Source organism: Orcinus orca, chromosome 7 (assembly GCF_937001465.1).
Source record: "Orcinus orca chromosome 7, mOrcOrc1.1, whole genome shotgun sequence".
NCBI lineage: Eukaryota > Metazoa > Chordata > Mammalia > Artiodactyla > Delphinidae > Orcinus > Orcinus orca.
The window spans coordinates 37,022,836-37,043,874 of NC_064565.1; the positions used below are offsets into that span (position 1 = coordinate 37,022,836).

The window sequence follows — 21,039 nt, forward strand, 5'->3', positions numbered from 1 at the left end:
GCATGTAAATATACAGCCCCTTGCATTGATAAGCCTATTCTTTACCCACTGAATGATCTTGGCACTTTTACCAAAAATCATTTGACCATATATTTGATAGTTTATTTCTGGACCCTCTGTTCTATTCCATGGGTCTGTATGTCTGTCTTTATGCCAGTACCGCAGTATTTTGATTATTGTAACTTTGTATTAAGTTTTGGAATTAGGAAATGTGAGACCTCCAACTTTGTTCTTGACTTTAAAGGTTGTTTTGGTTGTTTGGGGTCCCTTAAAATTCCATGTGAACTTTAGATGGAATTTTCTATTCCTGTAATAAACAATGTTGGGATTGGAATAAATCTATTCCATTAAATCTGTAGATCACTCTGGAGAGTACTGGCATCTGAACAACATAAAGTCTTCTAATCCATGAACAAAGGATGTGTTTCTATTTATTGGGGTCTTCTTTAAGTTTTTTCAACAACTTTTTGTAGCTTTTAGTGTACAAGTCTCTTGCTTTTTTGGGTTTTTGCTATATATATATTTTTTATGTCATTGTAAATGGAATTGTTTCTGTAATTTCTTTCTTTCTTTTTTTTTTTTTTTGCGGTACACGGGCCTCTCACTGCTGTGGCCTCTCCCGTTGCGGAGCACAGGCTCCGGACGCGCAGGCTCAGCGGCCATGGCTCACGGGCCCAGCCGCTCTGCAGCATGTGGGATCCTCCCGGACCAAGGCACGAACCCGTGTCCCCTGCATCGGCAGGCAGACTTCTCAACCACTGCGCCACCAGGGAAGCCCTGTAATTTCTTTTTTATATTGTTCATTGAAGTATATAGAAATTGAACTGATTTCTAGGTGTGGATCTGTATCCTGAAACTGCTAAATTCATTTATTAGTTTTAATAGATTGGGGGAGAATCTTTAGGTTTTTGTACATAAAAGATCATGTTATCTGCAAACAGGTAATTTTACTTCTTTCTAATTATGATGCTTTTTATTTCTTTTCTTTCCCAATTTCTCTGGCTAGGAATTCCAGTATTATGTTGAATAAAAGTGGTGAAAGCAGTCATCCTTGTCTTATTCCAGGTTCTAGAGGAAAAACTTTCAGGTTTTCATCACTGAGTATGATATCAGCTCTGAGCTTTTATATATGGTCTTTATTAGATTAGTTAAAAATAAGAAAAAAAAGTTTTTATTTTACCTTCTCTTATTCCTTCTGAAATGGTCTTCCTTATTTTATGCAGAACTGAGTTTCTAACCTATATTCTTTTCTGCCTCTCTAAAGAACTTCTTTTAACATTTCTTTGCAGGCAGGTATACTAGAAACAAATTTCCTCAATTTTTGTTTGTCTGAAAGAGTCTTTATTTCTCCTTAAGTTTTGAAGGATAATTTTGGGAATTCTTGGTTAGTGTTTTTTCACTCAACCCTTTAAAAATTTTACTCCACTCTGCTCTTGCTTGAATGATTTCTGAGGTAAGTTGGATAAAATCCTATCTTTGCTCTTTTATAGGTAAGGTGCTTTGTTCCTCTGACTTCGTTCAGGACTTTTCCTTTCTCTTTAATTTTCTATATGTTGAGTATGGTGTGGCTAGATGTATTTTTATTTATTTATTTATTTTTGATGTTTATCCTGTCTGCTGTCCTCTGGAGCTTCCTGGGTCTGTGGTTTGGTGTCTGATATTAGTCTGAGGAAATTCTCAGTCATTATTATTTAAAATATTTGTTCTATTATTTTATATCTTTTCTCTGGTATTCCTATTACAAGTATATATACCTTGTGTAGTTGTACCATAGTTTTTGGATATTCTGTTCTATTCCTTTAAGTTCTTCGTTATCTTTTCAGTTTTCAAGAGTTCTACTGACTCTAGCTCGGAGATTCTTTCCTCACCTGAGTCTAGTCTACTAATGAGTCCATCAAAGTCATTCTTAATTTGTGTTACAGTGTTTTTACCTATAGCATTTCATTTTGGCTCTTAGGATTTTTATCTTTCTGCTTACATTGCCCATATGCTCTTGTATATTGTGTACTTTATCAATTAGGAGCCTTTAGCACATTAATCATAGTTGTTTTAAATTACCCATCTGATAATTCTAATATTCCTGACATATCTGGATCTGATGCTTGTTCTGTCCCTTCAAATTATGTTTTTCTTTTTTTTTTTGCCTTTTGGTAACCTTGTGATTTTTTTCTTGATAGCTGGACATGTTGTATTGGGTAAAAGAAAATTATATAAAGAGACCATTAATAATCTGGGGGTAAGGTGTGGGGGTGGGGGAAGAGTTCTGTAGTCCTATGATTAGGTCTCATTCTTTTTGGTGAGCCCATGTCAGTGGACTGTGAACTTCGTAAGTGTTTCTCAGTCTCTATCGCCCACCTTAGGTGGAACAGGATGGATAGAGGAGTTGGCTATTCCCTTCTCCCATATAGAAGGCTAGAGTAGGATGGAGTTGAGTATTTTCATTCCTCCAAATCAATTAGTGTCTGATAATACCCCAACAGGTTAGTCTCTGATTAACTGGATTCCCATGAGGGCAGGCCTTATTTAGAAAAGTGCTGTGGTTTATTTCAAAATGCTTTTTTTCCTCTCCCCCTCCAGGAAGGACGAGGGGATTTTTCTCCAATATTTACTGTAGGAACCTGGTGAAGCTCTTGAAGATAAATCTCATAATAATGTGGGGACACCCTTATGATTGGTTTTTCCTGGAGTTTTTAACCCTCAGAGGTGTCCTCACTAAGCTTCTAGCAATTTGTCAATTCAGGTTTTCCTACCCTGGCACTGGCTCCCATGATAAAGCACTTAATTCTGTACTCTGGTAAGCCATGACTCCCTGTCCATCTTCTTTGCCCATGGTTTCCTTTAGCTCCTTGTGCACATTTAAGACAGTTGACTTAAAATTTTGTCTAGTATGTCCAATGTCTGGGCTTCCTCAGGGACACATTTCTGTCAATTTGTTTTTCTGTAAAATTTCCCCAGAGTTTCCTGTTGTTGATTGTTCAGTGCTGTCCTTTTGTCGTGACTTTTCTAAACAATTTTTCAAAGAATATATTCACTGCATTTGGCAGTCACTAAAGTGTTTATTCCTTTAACTCAGTGGTTAGCCAGTGGCCAGGCAGAGATTTTCTTAAATGCTTGAAGCCAAAAAGAGAAAGAAAAGAATTCTACCCTTCCAATCAATCATAGCGTTGATACAAACTGGAACATCCCTTCAATGCTAAACAGGCTGTCTACAGCTTTGCCTTTTCTTGCACCTCCTGCTTGTTTGGAACCTGCAGATCAGTCAAGGGTGCCAGCCTAGAGGTATTCCTAGATCTCTTTATGCATGTGTCTGGTTCTGGGCATGAACGTTGTCCTCCCTCTTCCCATGGTGTATGTGAGGGCCTCTAAGCGCTTATTCCTAAAAAAAGAGACTTCCTCTTTTTGCCGCCTCCTTCCATGGTTTTGGGTCTATATCCGTCTTATTAAGTAGTCCTCTGATTGCTGTAAGTTTTGGATTAAATTTCAGAGTTCTGAAAAATCAATTATGTCCATCTTTGCCAGTTCATGGTTGTTTCAGTGGAGTTCCCTACTCTACGATATTTTGTGACATCATTCACAGTACTGTTTTTGATTTACTCTCTTGGGAAAGGGAGGGATCTGGATAGTCTTAGAGTATTCCATTTGACCTTCCCCACTATGATCACTCTTTCTCAACAGATTAGTGGCCCAATATAGGGTTACACTAACTGATAAGCACATAGGTTCTAATTAAGTTTTCAAGGATTGAGGAAATACCAGTATATAGGTGGTGGATCCAGTGGGTTTAGTGGAAGGAGGACTTACTGCAGTCCAGTGTGAGTACTGGAAATAAATACTATATTTATTATCTACCTCCTATAGGTCCCCATTCTAGGGGAACTATGATAGTTCTTTGGGTATCCAGATAAAAATGTCACCTTAGAACATATGTTCAATAATCCTTGAAATGTCTGGACATTCCTCCTTTTCCAATGTATAGTTACCCAAATAAATGATAAGTACTGAGGCTCCTTTGGGTAAGAATGGGGTAATCATCATTTTATATACCTGCCATGGTGTTGCCGGGTCCTTCCTTCTAGAGATCCAGTGGACTCTGCGTATGAAAACTGGCTCATATTCAGAAACTGAGCAAAGGACCATGACTTTTAACTTAGGAGACTGATCTCACCCTCCTCATCCTCCATTCTTTTTTTTTTTTTTTTTGCGGTACGTGGGCCTTTCACTGTTGTGGCCTCTCCCGTTGCGGAGCACAGGCTCCGGACGCGCAGGCTCAGCGGCCATGGCTCACGGGCCCAGCCGCTCCGCGGCACGTGGGATCTTCCCGGACCGGGACACGAACCCGTATCTCTTGCATCGGCAGGCGGACTCTCAACCACTGCACCACCAGGGAAGCCCTTTTGTTTTGTTTTATTGATCAAAGATGTTAAGCAACACTCTTGTTGGACACCTATCACTTTATTCCCTAGATGTTCTATGATCCTTTTCCATAAAGATGTCTCTACAATCTTTCCGGTCTTTATGGTAATTGTGTCCTCTTGACTCTTCGTATTTAAGCACAATTACTTCCCCTCTATTACTTTGTTATCATGGATGTTAACAAGCACAGCTTTATCTGACTGCCTTTCCAACTATCCTCGCCTGCAGAGGAGAACCATCAACAAACTTATCAGTGATGCAGGTGCCTCTATTATCAGCATATTCCTTATGAATTCCTTAGTGAACGTTGCATCCACTCAGTCCTCCCATTGAACATAATTTTTGGTGAATCTTCTGCCCTTACATAATATAGTCATTCTAGCATTTCCACCTACCCCAGCCTATTATTTTTTCTACCATCTCTCAGGGTAACATAGACATTTCCACTTCACTGAAAGCTGACCATTATTTTTCCAAGATTCTAAGAGCAACCCAAATGGCAAGTTTGACCCCATCCTGTGGGGTTTTTCTCAATGTGCTAAATTCTGTGTCCTGAAAAAGTGTCCCTAATTCAATGAAATCTTGCTGATCTAATCTTATATTCTGATCCTCTTGGTCAAGTAGCCTTGAAGAACCAGTCTTAGGAGGACTTTCTTCATCCCTGTCAATACATGCTACGTAAACCTTGCAATTATTTAGAGTTATAATCTCTATCCTCCCTTATCAAGCCCAGCACATCCTCAAGGCAAATTATGCTGCGATTTAACCCTAGGTTGTTGTTTTTTTTTGGCCTGGCAGCAATGAGAGCAGGTAGGAACAGCTCCTGAGGGGCCACCTTTTGTCTGTGGGAGAGAGACTTCTGCAGAATCTTCCAGCACAGCTAGATGCTACATCATTTTTTTAAAAGGATGGACCATTTCTGGAAGCCTGAAAAGTCCAGGCAAGTTGCAGAGTCAATATCCTTGGGGATATCCCAACTTGTATCTCCTTATCATATTTCAGGATATCAGATTCCTCTCACCCTTCACATAACAGATCTGCTTTGCTGAGCAGTCAAATGTCTTTAGAGTGCTTGAGCTCTTACAATTAGGTCTTCAGTCTGCTGCTCATCTGTGTCAGCCCTTCCAGTGCTGGAGATAATGTCTTCTGTGATTCTTACATTAACTGCTTGTTAAGAGGTCTCAGTCTTTCATTATCCTCTACAGGGCTTAAATACATCACAGCAGTAACCAGCCAACTCTGCTGTCTTTGTAGGCATTGTTACTCCTATATATTTCAACTTTCCACACTTTATACCTACCACTGTATTCCCTCTATGGAGAAAATTTCCCAGATTACTGTTGGTAAAATTTTCAGCAACTGAAGCACCACATTTTTCTAAGTAAACTGCATGCCCTGCCTACCAACCAAATTGCCATCCTGCCTGTGAATGAGTCATTCCCAAATCCCAATCTTGTAGCCTCCTTTCTCAGACTATCCCAGTAGCAGTACCATTTTTATTAAATTTAGGTCTTCCAAGAAGCAGGCATCAAGATGGGATTAAACATACAAGAATTTCAATAGGGGAAATGTCTGTGAGAGAAAACAAGGATGAAAATAGGAAAGGCTGATCCTGAGTGAAGGAGATAGGGAAGGAAGGTTGGATGAAAGCATCATATAATACCAGGAAGTATAAGAATGGTTTGGCAAGAATTTCAGGGAGAGTTTGAGCCAAAGTCCACCATCAGAGGAGTCTCCTGTTTCCAAGATTGGTCCAGTGTTATGATTGTATCCCTGCTACACTAATCATTGGTTGGTAAGAACCTGTGGCCTATGTGAAGCCTGTGCTTGTTACAAATGAGGCAATGAATTTCAGAGTGCAACTCAACCTTTAGACAATATTGTTCCCTGGAAGTTGGAGGTCTGTAGGTATACTCATGGCTGCCACTCTATGTGAGATATCTTCAGTTTAAGTCTAGCAATTTATTTTTTAAATTAATCAGGTTGGATTTATCATAAAAGTATGAGCCTATGTAAATTCTAGATAATCTAGTAACATATCTAATTAAATTCAGATATTAAAGAAACAAGAAAAGAATTTCTGCTACCATTATTTAGTGTAACAAACACTGTAAGAAAAAAGAAAGTGAATATATATGGAAAGAAATAATTACATGTCATTATTCATAGAGGATAAAATCATCTATATAGATTACTAGGTTAATAAGAAAATTTAGCAGTTTTCTATTAGGCCTACAATCAAAAATTAAACTTGTTCCTTCAGACAAAAAACAATTAGAAATTGTAATTGAAATGCATGGAGAATTTTCAAAGTAATATATAATAATAAGTAATAAATGCTAGAAAAATATTCAGAAATTTTATAGAAAAAATTTACAAATTTATTGAAAGATAAGAAGACCTACATAAGTGGAAAGAAAAACCATGTTCATGAATGGGAATTTTTCATATTTTTAACTTCCTCAAATTAATCTCTAAATTCAATGTAATTCCAAAAAAAATTACAATGGGAATTTTTTTATAAACTAACTTTAAATTTTATATAAAAACAATAGGGTTATGAATCAATGAAACAAAGTTTGAAGGAAAATGAAAGTGAAGAAATTTTCTCTATAAGTTACAAATATATTTATAAATCTATAGTATGAAGAGAGTGTGGAATTTATGTAGAGATACATAAAGGGATCAATGAATCAGAACAGAACACCATACGTATATAGAAACTTTAAACATGAGCAATCTTCCACTCCTGGCTAAGAAACAGTACCAGGGAGTGGATTTATCCTCTGTGCCTAAAACAACCATAACACTGAAAAATTTATGAGAAAACTACTTTCAGACATTAGGCAGTGCAGGAAATTGATCACTGAGAAAGAGGAAACAAACAAGGTGAGCCCTTTGATTGTCTAAACTTACTGCCTGGAGAAAATATGTAAGTCACAGAGGCAGCAAAAAACAAAAACAAAAGCAGAAACCAAAGGAGACCCTAGTAGATCCTAGAAGTCTCCCTGACTTGAAGAAATAAAGTTGTGAGTCCTAAGCGACCAAAGCAGTCTGAGTTCATAGGTCAGAGGACCAGAAAGGAGAATGATACAAAAGATAAAGTTCTATAGGTCTATAGAAGGTCATTCTCAAGTCTTCAGCTGAGTACTGATTAGACTTTCTGAACAGAAATTTCCTGAGGTCCCAGAAATATACATCTAAAAAGATTAGAGGGAAAAAAATCCCTAGAGCTGGACAGAGACTAGAACTAGTTTGTGTTTTCCACCAACCAGAATGGAAAAACCTTGTAATTAATGAAAAACCAGGGAGTCAGGGAGTCTACTTAAGTATGGCTTAATAGTAAGTCAAATTTAGCCAAGGATATAGGCTTCCCTTATCTTGATCCTAACAGTAAACTTAAATAAAGGAACTTGAAAGGAGCAAAGTATTTTCAAGTAACTTAGCTGCATACCAAAAACAAAAGCTTAATAGTATTTGTAGGAATATGAAAATACCTGGCACCCAACAAGGTAAAGTTTACAATATTTAGAATCAAATAAAAAATTTCCAGGCATGCAAAGAAATAAAACAATATGACCCATAATAAAGAGAAGTTATTCAATAGAAATTAATTATTAGTTAAGAACATTAAAACAAAAAATATGAATTATATACTCCAAATGTTCAAGAAGTTAAAGATTGACCACGTTAAATTCAGACATAAAAGATATATAAAATATGACCAAATCAAATTTGTAGAGATGAAAAATGAATGAGATTAAAGAACACAGAGAATGAGATTAACAGCAGACTAGACTTGCAAGAGAAAAGATTAGTGAAACTGAAGATAAAGCAATGAAAAGTGTCCAAAATGAGACACAGATAAAAGGGACTGAAAATAAATGAACGGATCATAATGAGCTGTAGGACAACTTCAAGCAGCCTAATATACACATAATGAGCTTCCCAGAAGATAAGATAGAAATTGGGAAACAGAAAAAAGTATATGAAGTGGTTGCTTAGGGGCAGAATGGACAATGATGGTCTTGAGAGAGAGAGTACAAAGGGACATGAAGAATTTTGGGGAGACAGGTTCTTTTTCTTGATTGTAGTGACGATTTTATGAGTGCATATATATATATAAACTTATCAGTTTATACAATTTAAACATGTGCATTTTGTTACATTTCCTTAAAACCTTCATAAAACTGAAAACTTAGTGGCGAATAAATGGTCTAATGATTTTGGGAGAGCTTGTCATAAGGAAAATAAAGATTTACTCACTACGTTACATAGTATATGAAAATAAATACTAGACATAAGATCTAAGATTTAAAGGTAAAATTTGAAACATCAAGAAAAAATGTTTTTATGACTACAAAATAGAGGTCAAGTTTTTAATAAGACCTAAATACTAAATACCATAAGAGTGAAAGACTGATACATTGAGTTATATGAAATAAGGATATCCCACGCATCAAAAAACTTCACAAAAACATGAAAAGATAGATTGCATAAAAACTATTTACAATCCAGAGGATTACTATATAGAAGACAACTTCTGTCCAATTAATAAGACAAAGAAAACTTATTAGAAAAAATGATAAAATATTAAAATAGTTGATACACAGAAGAAATTACATTCCCAATAAACATAAAAAAGACCCCTGCAACCTCACTAGTAATCAAGAAACTGTAAGTAAAAATGACAGTGAGAATGAATCTGTATTTTCAGTAAGTAACAAAATGTTAAAAATCCTGATGTTACACATTGTGAAAAGAATTTAGGATAACTATAACTGACATTATTGTACACTGCTAGTGGGAATGTAAATTGTTTAAACACTTTGCAAAGCAAATTGTTATTATCTATTAAAGTCAAACATTTATAATACTTACACTTTAACTAGAAATTCCACACTTAGTCTTTCACCATAGAGAAAATCTCATGCATTAATTACCAGAAGATACTTATTAAGAATGCTACTCCAGTAATATTTAGAATAGAGAAAAATTATAAAAAACTCAATGTCCATCAGCAAAAACTGGATTTTAAAATTGAGTTCATATATATAAAAAATGTTATATGATAGACAAACTAGATGAACCAGTTATGTATAACAACACAGAAGTCTCAAAAACATAACAATGAGTTCCCATAAACAAGTAACATAAGAATATGTAAGCAAAATAACAAATAAATAATAGTTTACATTTTTCCCTTTATTTTTCGAAAGATATTTTTGCTAGGTATAGAATTTTGAATTGACTAGGTATAGTTTTTTTTCATGTTGGTACTTTAAATATTCATTTATTGTCATTGGGTTTGCATAGTTTCTAAGAAGAAGTCAGCTGCATTTCTTATTTTCATTTTCTCTCTGGCTGCTTGCAAGGTGTTCCTTTTATCTTTTCCTTTTTTAAGCAATTTGAAAATTTGAATATTATGTTTCTAAGAGTGTGTATGTGTGTCTTCTTATTTATCCTGCTTGGGTTTCCCTGAGCTTCTCAGCTCTGTGTTTTAATACCTTTCATTATTGTTGGACATTTCTTAGCTACTATTTCTCAAACCTTTCTTCTTCCATGTTCTTTCTCTCCTTTCCTTGTGAGACTCTAATAATGTGTGTTAGACTATTTGATATTGTATTACAGCTGTGTATGCTTTTGTTTGTTTGTTTTTTCATCTCATTACAGTTTTTGGATGCTCTGTTTTTTCTTTGTGATTGTATTTTGATAATTTTATTGGTTAACTTTCAATTTTGATTACCTTCTTCAGCTGTTTTGAGAGTGAGCTCTTTGAAGTCATTTTTCACTTTTGTTGCCTTTTCATTTCTATTTTTTAATTTAACTCTTTTTCTAGTTTTCAACTCTCTGTTGAATTCCCCATTTATTCCTTCATATTGCCCATTCTGTGAAATCCTTTAACATATCACTCATGGTTATTCAGTTCAATAATATCTGGATAATATCTGTCTGACCTTATAACTTTCTCTCTTCACAGTGGGTGAAGAAAATTTTTTAAATGTTTCTTCCTTTTTTTGTCTTGTAATTTTTATTAAATGTTAATGATAAGGTATAAAAAAGTAGAGAATGAAGAAAATAGTATTCATTCCTGCAATGGGCATATCTCTTCTACCAGGCTGTTGGTATGGGGTTTTAGCTGGTTTCTCTCTCTCTCTCTCTCTCTCTCTCTCTCTCTCTCTTTCTCTCTATCTATCTATCTATCTTGCTATGATAACTTAAGGACACAACAGGCTTCAAATTTCTTTAGTGGTGAGATTCTATTGGTTGAACTTAGGGTGATGGCTCCAGAGTTAGAAGGATTTTCTCATTGTCCTTGCTCTATCCTCAGCTTTACCCTTAACTACATGCTGTGCCACAGATGTGGTCTCCCCACTCTCTTGTCCTCCCTCTGTTGATACACTTTGCTGCTGCTTGTTACTAGATAGGTTACTCAGCTGATGATGTGGGTCAGGACCTTTTATCTGTTACCCTCATTCAACCTGAGTCTAAGGCAGGCCATGTATTCTTATGCTTTGAAAGGGTGGTTTTATACTTTGAAATATAAAACATAACACTACATGCTGTTTGTTGACAAATACACATATTTTGATTTATATAGCCATAAGTGAGATAGATTAATACTAAATATAGGATTATAGTATACTTTTGCAGAAAGAGGATGGAGAATAAATTGGAGCAAGGAACACATAGATATCAATAATATGCATATGATTTCCTAACATGGTTAGTTGTTAAAAGAATATTATTTTATTATTGTATTTTATATTTTATGTGAATATTGGGCACACATAATTTATGTTTAATAAGATAAAAATATCCCAAACTTAGCTTGAAATTTTATTCTAATTAGCTTTATTTTTCCTTTCTTCAATGATAGCAACCCATTATGCACCAGACATAATACTTCTTTACCAAGACCACTCAGATTTTTGTAATGTGACAATTAGTAGAACATAAATTAAAAAAAATTAATCATCTGGAAGAATTATTTCTCTACAAATATTTATGATTTTATTAAACTGAGTTCTATTAATTGGGTAGGAGTCATAATTGCCACACAAAAAATGGGAAGCTATGACTAGCTGAAAGAACTATTTGGAACACAAAAACTAGACCAATTAAAGGCTATATATATTTAAAGAAGAATAGCCTTTAAAATCAGCCTTAGCCAGGTTAGAATCTCATATTGCTAGTTGCATAAACTTGGGCAAATTGAATAACGCTAAGCTCTTTTTTCCTCAAATATAAAATGAAGATAATATGCCTACCTTGGCAGAGGGATTAAATAAACAGGGTACTTATTTTAATTTGTACAGAATAAAAATGTGTTCTTAAAAATAAGAAACTACTTCTGTGATTTTAGGAATGTCACGTGCCTTTTATGTACCAGTTTCCGTTTTTCCAACTAACCATAATTGCTTTTACCACCTACCTACAGAATTAAAAAATAAGGATAAAGTAAGATAACATATAAAACTTGCTCAGAAAAGGTATGCTACTGTAAAAAATTAAGTTATTATAGTGACTGGGTGTTTGCTTTCTTTCAGACAATTTAGTACCAGAATGGAAAAGCACTAAATTGAGTGAGATTAGAGATTTACCATTCTTCAGTGATGAGGTAAGCACATAATAACATGTTTAGGAGTCCAAAGGAAACAGAGCTGTGAACAAAGTTTTAAAAATTAATGGTAACACACAAATCAGAAAAATAGCAAAATAACGTAAATTTGGGGTTTTATTGCTTTTCTTGGCTTTTATTTTCAATATCATGATTTTACTTTCTGCAAACAGGATTAATATCTTTTTAATTGGAATGACAGTATGATGTGTAAACAGGTCTATAATAAATATAAACCATGGATCAGACGATCATGTGTATGGAATTGTGAAACATAGTATGGACAACTCAAATATACTGCAAACTTAAACATTTTTGAGCATCAGAAAAAGTTTTGACTGTATGGAATCAGTAATAGATTTATTTTAGAAGTAGTATAGATATACATCCTCCACACTTTTAATAAATTCTTAATAAAATTTGTGATAATTTTTACACCTTATTCTACCATATTTAGTCCCAACAATATTTGAAATCTATCCTACAAGACTTTTTTTCCTACTTAAAAGACTGAAATTGTTCTTACAAATCCAAATTAGTGTGTTTACAGAATTTATATAGTTTGTTTGCCTTGCTTTGATGTTTGGCAGTTGTCCATAAGTAGCTATTCTGACTAATCTCAATTCTATTCCATCTAAGATTTATAATGGTGGTGCTGAAAGAGTTTCATGAGGCACATAGAGAGAATTGTTTTCCTTTTCTTAAAGTTGAAAAAAATCAAGACACACTTGCGATTTCACAAGATGATAGTATTGGTCATAACATGAGCTCATAGCTTCTCCTAAATGCAAACAATACATGCAATGACTGACATGGATACCATTTTTTAAAGAAGAGATAACATTTGATTGAACCTTGGATCAGATTTCAAACCAATCTGATTTATTCCACTGCAGAAAAACCCTGACTCTTGACGGGAAGAATTTAGTTTAATTATCTACCACTTATGTCAGGGGAAAATTATTATGAAAAATACGAACCTGTTTCTAAAGTTCACCATGAGGCGACAGTTGTAACAGGAAGAAAGCATTAGTGATTTGAAGCTCAACTTACTTAGTTTTCACTTATGGTGGGAATGTGTGCTGAAAGTTGAGACATTTGTTACCCTTTCAGCAAAATAACTGAGGTGCTGGCTTTTTGACCCTATTTGGGTACCCATAGATGGAAAGAAGAAAAGGGATTTCAAATCAGAGTCCCAACGTGTGAGTATGTTTTTCTCCTTTCCCTTTTTGGTTCACGGCTCTCAGGCATCAAAAGCATAAGGTATCTTGGCCTCTTCTTTTCACAGCTTGAAAGTCAGTAAAGCTTTCAACAATCTCCTGTCCTTAATTGCTTTCTTTTCCATATATATTATATATAATTTTTCCCAAGCCCCAAAACAGCCATTAAAATTCACCATCAGCTATCCAGTTATAGAAGTAGCACAGAAAAGAGCTGAAGAGAACTATTAGTCATTGGCATAGAGCCAGGAATTCAAGCCTGATTTTCTACTTCTATTTCTTGAATTTAAGAGAATATGTCCCAAAGTAATTGCAGCTTAAGAGAAACTCTCAAGCCACACCATATATGTGTGTACAAGGAGAGAAAGAAATACAGGTGAAATGGATTAAAAACTACCTTGATTCTCAAAGTTTAAGACCCTTCAACAAAATGGATGAAATTTCAAGCTCCTTTGTCCTTTCACACTAAAGTTTCACAGTGTTGCAGGGTTTGTCCGCACTTGCTACAGAATAGGTTAAACCCAATGATTCAAAGTAAATTCTTTAGCCATCTTCAAGTTGGCTAAATAGCAGCTCTTTTAAATCAGATGAATACCCAGTAATCTATACCATCCCTGGAGCATGAGACAAAATGGTACTAAGGTTGACAGAGGGTCCCTTAAATATTCCTCAACTTTCCTAAAGATCTGTGGTCCTGCAACAAACTTGGCTCTATTTCCTGTCAAATTTTTGCTTGTCTTTTTTAGTGCTGAATTTATATTTCCTCAAAATATGCATCATTTGGACTCCCCTGTCTCTGACGTCCATTTGTTCTAGAGCATCATATGCCAGACATGATCATTTGTGTTTTATTTTGCTGTATGTGTATGTACATTGTATTGGCCCTTCTACTACCTACCAAGTATAACACTATCTTGAACATAAGAGAAATAAGGTACTTCTAAACTCTGTGCATTTATGGATATTTTCCATGTTTTAAAAACAGTGTGATAATATTACTTGTTATAAGAAAAATAATTAATTCTAAACTAGGTATTTCTATATTAAGGATCAGTTACTTCCCCAGTGATCAGTGCTAGTCTATAAGAGATTTCAGGTTGCCTAATCCTCTGAGGATTGAACAATTTTCAGCCCGTATATACCAGCATCTAATCTGATCGTCAGTGTGTTTTTTCATACCAAGTGCTCAGTAATGTGATTAATCTCTTAGAAATACTCATATTTCTCTACTATTCCCAATCCCTGGGCAGCTATGGGAATTATTAGTGTATTACTTTGTTGTTGCAAATGTCCTAGCCCATTTGACCCTAGATTGACTCAAAACCATGTATGTTTGTTTAATGGGCACAGTACCAAACTGAGAGTTTTATTCAGTGTTTCATCCATATGGTGACATTCAAGAACAATTGGTAAATATCATGAAAGAGAAAATCAAGCAAAAACATAGAACATTATCAAGTAGACCAGTTTTTAAATTTATCCCCCAAATAGGTCCAAATTTTATACTCCAGGGAATATAACTTAATCACATATAATTACTGAGGCACAACTACTCATGTCTCTCCACATGACATATGGAACATATGAAAGACTGCTAGTTTAGTGGCAATCTGGCCTCTTGTTTCTGAGCTATAACCTTAGAGGTCATTCTGTAAGATTTTCATACTCTAGGTAACATGCTTTATTCTTCTTATATGACATTAGGGCTGTATTTTCCAGTAGAGTATATAAACTACAACATTTTTAAAAGAAGAACAAAAATCTACATACAGTAGGGGAATTTTTTCCCACCTACTTTCTCAACATTAAATGTATGTTTTAACCCACTACAAAAACATTCAATTACTATATTGTATATCAGAAACTAATATAATATTGTAAATCAACTATACTTCAGTTAAATATATATATAATTGAAAGTCTAAATATTTCTTAATTAAAATATTTCTTTAATTGAAAATACTTCATTACGTGAAAAGAACTTAAATTTACAGAATACTTTCACATAATGAATCTGTCACTTGATAATAAAAAAGAAGCAGGAGACCAATTTGATGAACACAAATCCATGCATACAGAATGATGTTAAAGCTTATTTTTCCTTAAAAATTATGGCTAAAAAGTAAATCTTTCTACTCTAGTTAAGAAGTCATTATAATAAATTGTTAAATTTAACTGTTCTCTGTAAAGATTTCATTTAAAAAATTTTTAAATAATTGTCAAAAATGAAATTAACCCAGTTAACCATATAGAACAAATCTACCAAGACCAAGTAATGTCTCATTCAAAGTCTGAATTTATGTTTTCCTCAGGTGCTGTAAGACATCTCCAATATGTATATTTCATTGCTTCCCACAAAGCTATATTATAAATTTAAAAGACTAAAGCAGCTAAATTCTTGTTTTGTTGTTTTACGTGACGTATTTCAAGCACATGCTTTGAAGTGACAGCTTGGGGTAGAGTGAAAAGAAATTAGAACAATTCCCTGGAACCAACATTTGTTTTGTATTCTAATCCCAGTTATAAAGTTAATGAGTCTTCTTAGGGAATTGGAGTTCAAATAGTGGGTTAAAAGTTCACTGAAAGAACAAAGTTCAGGGGAAAATTCAAAGGCAGTCAAAAGAAGAATGAAGAAGAAGAGAAGGTGAAATGGAAAAGTCTAAAGGGAAAGGATGCTCTGAAATATGTTACACACACTTAAGAACAGGACTAAAAATCTCCAAAAAGAACGGAAAATGAGGTCATTTACCATTGTTCTCCATGGCAAGCACTATTGATGGAGGTTGCTTAGATGAATATCAAAAGCTATTATTTTTATTCAAATGCCCTCTCATCTTAACATGAATAGTCACCTCCCCTTAATAACATTTTAAAATTAATTATATCAGTTCATTCAATTAAGGGGATGCACTGACCATTTCTTTGGTTTCACAGAGGACATGATGAAGATAAAACACTAGAATTTCTGTCTACGTATTCTTTACATAAAAAAATACACATGAGTTTTGGAAAATGTAAATTAATAAGCTACATTTTTAATTCTAAAATTAGCTATCAGCACAACTCCCTGCTCCTTAACTAGAAATAGTTTAATTGATTGTTCTCCTGGGTTGATACCGGCTCCTCCACTTTGGTTTGTCTTAATGGTGGATCTTGACTGCCTGAAGAAGGAGCAAAGGACAGTGCCAGGAGTACTGAATTCAGCCTTGTGTTAGAGTTAACTGGCCCCAACTTGTGTACAAATCCAGTCAAAGGAAATTAGCTACATGTGAGGAAGAGCTCTAAATTGTTGTGACTGATTTTGAAAAATAATTCATATTTCATATATCCAGATCTGTTACCTTCTTAAAAAGTGTGGCTGTACATTTTTTCCAATTATCTTGCTATTGTTCAAATATTCTAGTGCTTTCTTAAGGAACTGAGATAAAATTAATGCCAGAAACTATAGTCTAAGTGAATTGTGATAATGGGCATTATTTTTATTTCTTTTTTTAGATAAAGAGATTGATACTCCATGAGGTTAAAACCTGTGATTTCTCTACCTTATAATGCTGAGTAACTGGGGACAAAACAGCTATATGACAGAGAAAAAGGAGAAGAAAAAGTGATAAATGAGATCTGAAGAAATTTACAAATGAAGCTCTAGCATTTTGATTGTACTAAGTATTAAAATACCTATATTGAAGGTTAACCCTATCTAAACTTTGTAAAATTTGTATATCTTTAAAAAAATTCATCATTGCTATTTCATAGTCACACCTATTTAAGAATCAACTTGTTAGGAATTATACATTTTTATTGTATCTATAAGGTAAATATAACTTAAATTATCATGAAGTAAAGTAAAACACCCTGATTAATGTTTTCCCTCTTACACAGTGTATCATTTGTTTAAAATTCAGGTCAATATGCTTTATTCAGAATACAGTGAATCTAATTTTAAAGTAGCATTATTTGCCTAACTTCCATGGACAATTTCCAATATTGTTCCTGCCCACTATAGATCCAGGACCATCAAAGATGCAATCCTGGGAGTATCTTCTGATTTTCTGATTTAAAAAAAAAACAAAACAAAAAAGCTGTTTCCATATCATCTCTGCCTCTCTCATCCTTGTCTTATAAAGCAGTAGTTGCTGGGATTATATTCCTGCATTTTAAGGAAAATGAGGTACTGAACTGTCTGTTTGCTTCCTCTGACAAATTAGTTTACTGTCTTCAGACTTTCTGAGTGGGCCCTCAATAAATACTGACCTGAAGTAAACTAAACTTCAACACATGGAATAATGTGTTTTCAGCAAATGAAAAAAAAAAAAATCCTGTAAATTTCAAGAGGGCACTGCATATAATGAAGTACCTTATGTGGACTTAAAGCAATAAGTGTAGCTATGGCAAAGACCTTCATCTAGGTATGAAGAAAGCAGTGAAATGTGATACTAAATTTTTAAGTTCAAATCTAGGAGGGTTTCAGGTCCAGGACACCAAGTCATTCAGAAACAACCTGGACATCAGCACACACAAAATAACCCACATGCCATCCAGAAATCCGAGTCACAAATTTTTAATATTTTATGATCTATAGATGTTATGAGAATGTTTTAACTAATTAGGTAGAATTTTCAGAATATCACATTTTGGAAGATTTACAGAATACAATATGCACACCATAGACACTAGGAAAAACTTGCATTAAATACTCTTTTCGCTGTTAGAAATTTAGTATAAATGCCAAATGATATTTACCTATGCCCCTGAGTTTATTGATTATTATCCTGGTTATCTGCAAGCTAATTTTCACTGTAACAGAGATGGCCTCTTATCCCCCAATTCTCCAAATAACCAGAAATCTGGTCTTTGTAAGACAGAAAAATAAAACACATGACAGACATTAGGGAGGACTGTGAGATTCATTGATTCAGTATTTAAAAAATGGTTATTTACAGGTGTGGGCAAGTGTGGCCTAGAACCCATGTTCTTGTGATTTGGTAGGTGACAGAGTCTTGCATTCATCTAAATTGCAGAGGTTAGCCTCTATTTACTTTAGTCTCTGCCTGATAGAAGTGTCCACTGCTTAGGAGAATCTAAGTGTACAGGACCAATATTTACTTCTGATGTGCTGAGAGGTGGGGAATTACAAAACTTGTCCCAGATGAAAGCAATTTTCCAGACATTTAAACTCACTGTTAAATTCTTTATATATGACTATCTTCAACTACTTGAATATTTCATCCTGTCAATAAGGTTAAACACTTTGTTTTTTTTTTTTTTGGCTGTTCAAGTTTTAAGTTTACTTGGTCAATAAAATGACATTCAGATCCAATACAAGAATTATATTATTTCATGTAACATCATAATCAGAATTTAAATTTTATATTAAAGTAAACTAGGTTAGAAAAATATTTATTGTCAGAATAACTGAAGTATCCCAATAACTGTTAAACATTTTTCTAAGGATACATTTTTAACAAGTGAAAGTTTGGTATTCTGTAAAGTTTAACAAACTGGTTATTGACCATATGCAAAATACAGTATGATTTGTTTCAGAGAACTATTTCTTCAGTTTACTTAGTTACCTAAATATCTATAAATGTTTTTGGAGATGTGAGATTAACTAGATATCTACAGACTAAAATAAAAATGTGTGCAATAAGGAAGAAGTTAGCATGCCTTGTCTCTTAGCAATTTCTCTTGAATACCTACCTACAAGTGATGATCATTATCATTCATCAGTTTCTCAGTATGTACACCAATTTCAGAGTCTCAATTTTGCCAGATAAATTTATAAAACTTACAAAAGGGAAGAGGAGTTTCCTGCATTGAATAGAAAATTAGAATTAGAATTCTATTTAGCTTGCATATCCAGGGAAATCCACATTAATTTGGAGAGAGATTCATTTGTGATATATGTTGTCATGGGTTTTAAAAGATACGTTTGAGGATGGAGTAAAGATTAAAATAGACCTCATATTTTACACTAAATGAAAGACATGTTTCCTAGTTATAGGCTACTATTAATTTCCTTGCTTCTGATATACCCAGAAGGAAACTACAATCTAAAGTAATGTTTTAAAAACTTCTATATCCAATATTAATGCAGTGAAGTAAGCTGGACACTCAATGTAAGGAAAGCTCATACCTACAAATATTGCTGAAACTCCAGTTAGTCAAGGAATCAAAGAAATTAAAGCATTTATACAGATTTTATTGAAAATAAATCACTATCATATACTCAAATGTATGCATGATTTGTTCATGGAGATTATTTTTGATCCTCTGTAGATTTCTTTTTGTAGAGTATCTCCTGCCCTCTTTAGTCCAGATTTTATAACTACATTGAGGAAAGAGATCTAATTCTACAGCATAATTCTGACTTCAGCTTCTTCTATTACTTGGTGAAAATAGGTCATTATTAGCCATTTCTGGCAGGAACAGTTGACAGGAAACAGGACAGGAAATGATATAATGATTCCAGAATTGTATATTTCCCCTATGCCCTGCTGTTTGGGGAATGACCTTACAGTTAACCAGGAAATTGGGCGGTGGTACTGAACCTCACTCATACTATTGAACTTTTTTGTCCCTCGCTCCTCTTTACTTAAAAAAATAGATTAAAATTCTAGGACCAATAGACATAAAGAAAACAAAGAAAATATTTATCTGTTAAATTATATCTATTTCTAGATTTTTGAGCAGACTATTCAAAGTAGACATTAATATCCAGTTAGCTAATAACAAATATAGCATATAAACCACTTAAATATTAAAACAACAAACTTCTAAATGCTTTTATATTTATGGAGCTTATTTTCTCATGAAAATGCAACTTTGATGCCATTTATTATTAAATACATAGTTTTTTATTTACAGTTAAATCATTACATTTTAAAACTGCTTTTTAAGATGTGTGCTTTTATATGCCACACAATGATAAATTACATTAATATGTGTGTCCGTTGTTATTTTTTTCTCTAAGATAGACGATATCTCCTACATGAAATATGCCCAATAAAAATTACATACCTAAAACTCACACAAACACATAGGCACAAGGATATCTATTTAAAATGTAAACTCCTCCATTTAAAATTGTATGCAAATGCAGTCAAATAAATTCCATTTATAATTTTTGTGTGGTATAAATTTACTTTATATCTTTAAAAACAGATATCCAATTCAGGACCTCACCTAAGATAATTAATTGCTCCACAAACAAAAGTGCAGACTCTAACACAGGAGGTCTGATGTTCACAGTGTGATCTAAACATTTTTTGTTACTCCAGCGTGGTATTAAGCCCTTTAAATATTTTAAAACACTTAACTATTTTATTTACATTCTTTTAGTCATTAACTTCAACCTGTTTTAAATTTATGTCACTGGAGAATTGAGAATAACAAAGCTGTACAAATTTAACAATTAGCCTTACTATGTAATTGCTCAGAATAAACATCCTGATTAGTCAAATCACTATTAAATTTTAATCAATGTGAGTGGGTGTTTCTATTTTTGATTGGGGATTTCACATGGATTTTCTAAGCAACTCCTTTTGTATGTGAAGTTGAGATGTTTTCTCTCTTCGTATTATGCCTAATGGATTGTGTCTCAATCTTACATAATGCACTGTTAGTGAGTAGTCAAAGACATTTTTCTTTCATATAAGCTTTCTCTTTATAATGCTAATGACACATTTTTCTTTTCTAAATGTATTTATTTTCTCTTGATGTTTAAATAAATAAAGGTATATATATAGAAATGTTCCAGTTTGTTATAATGATATTTTCAAGAAATAG

At 33.8% G+C, this 21,039-nt stretch overlaps 1 long non-coding RNA gene across 1 annotated transcript; it reads left to right on the top strand.

The window, feature by feature from the left end:
* The first annotated feature begins 316 nt into the window (after positions 1–316).
* LOC125964988 (uncharacterized) lies at positions 317–20,944 on the top strand. Its single transcript, XR_007478385.1, has 3 exons — positions 317–779; positions 11,964–12,034; positions 16,750–20,944. It is a non-coding gene; the product is annotated as an uncharacterized LOC125964988 (long non-coding RNA).
* The last annotated feature ends 95 nt before the right edge of the window (positions 20,945–21,039 follow it).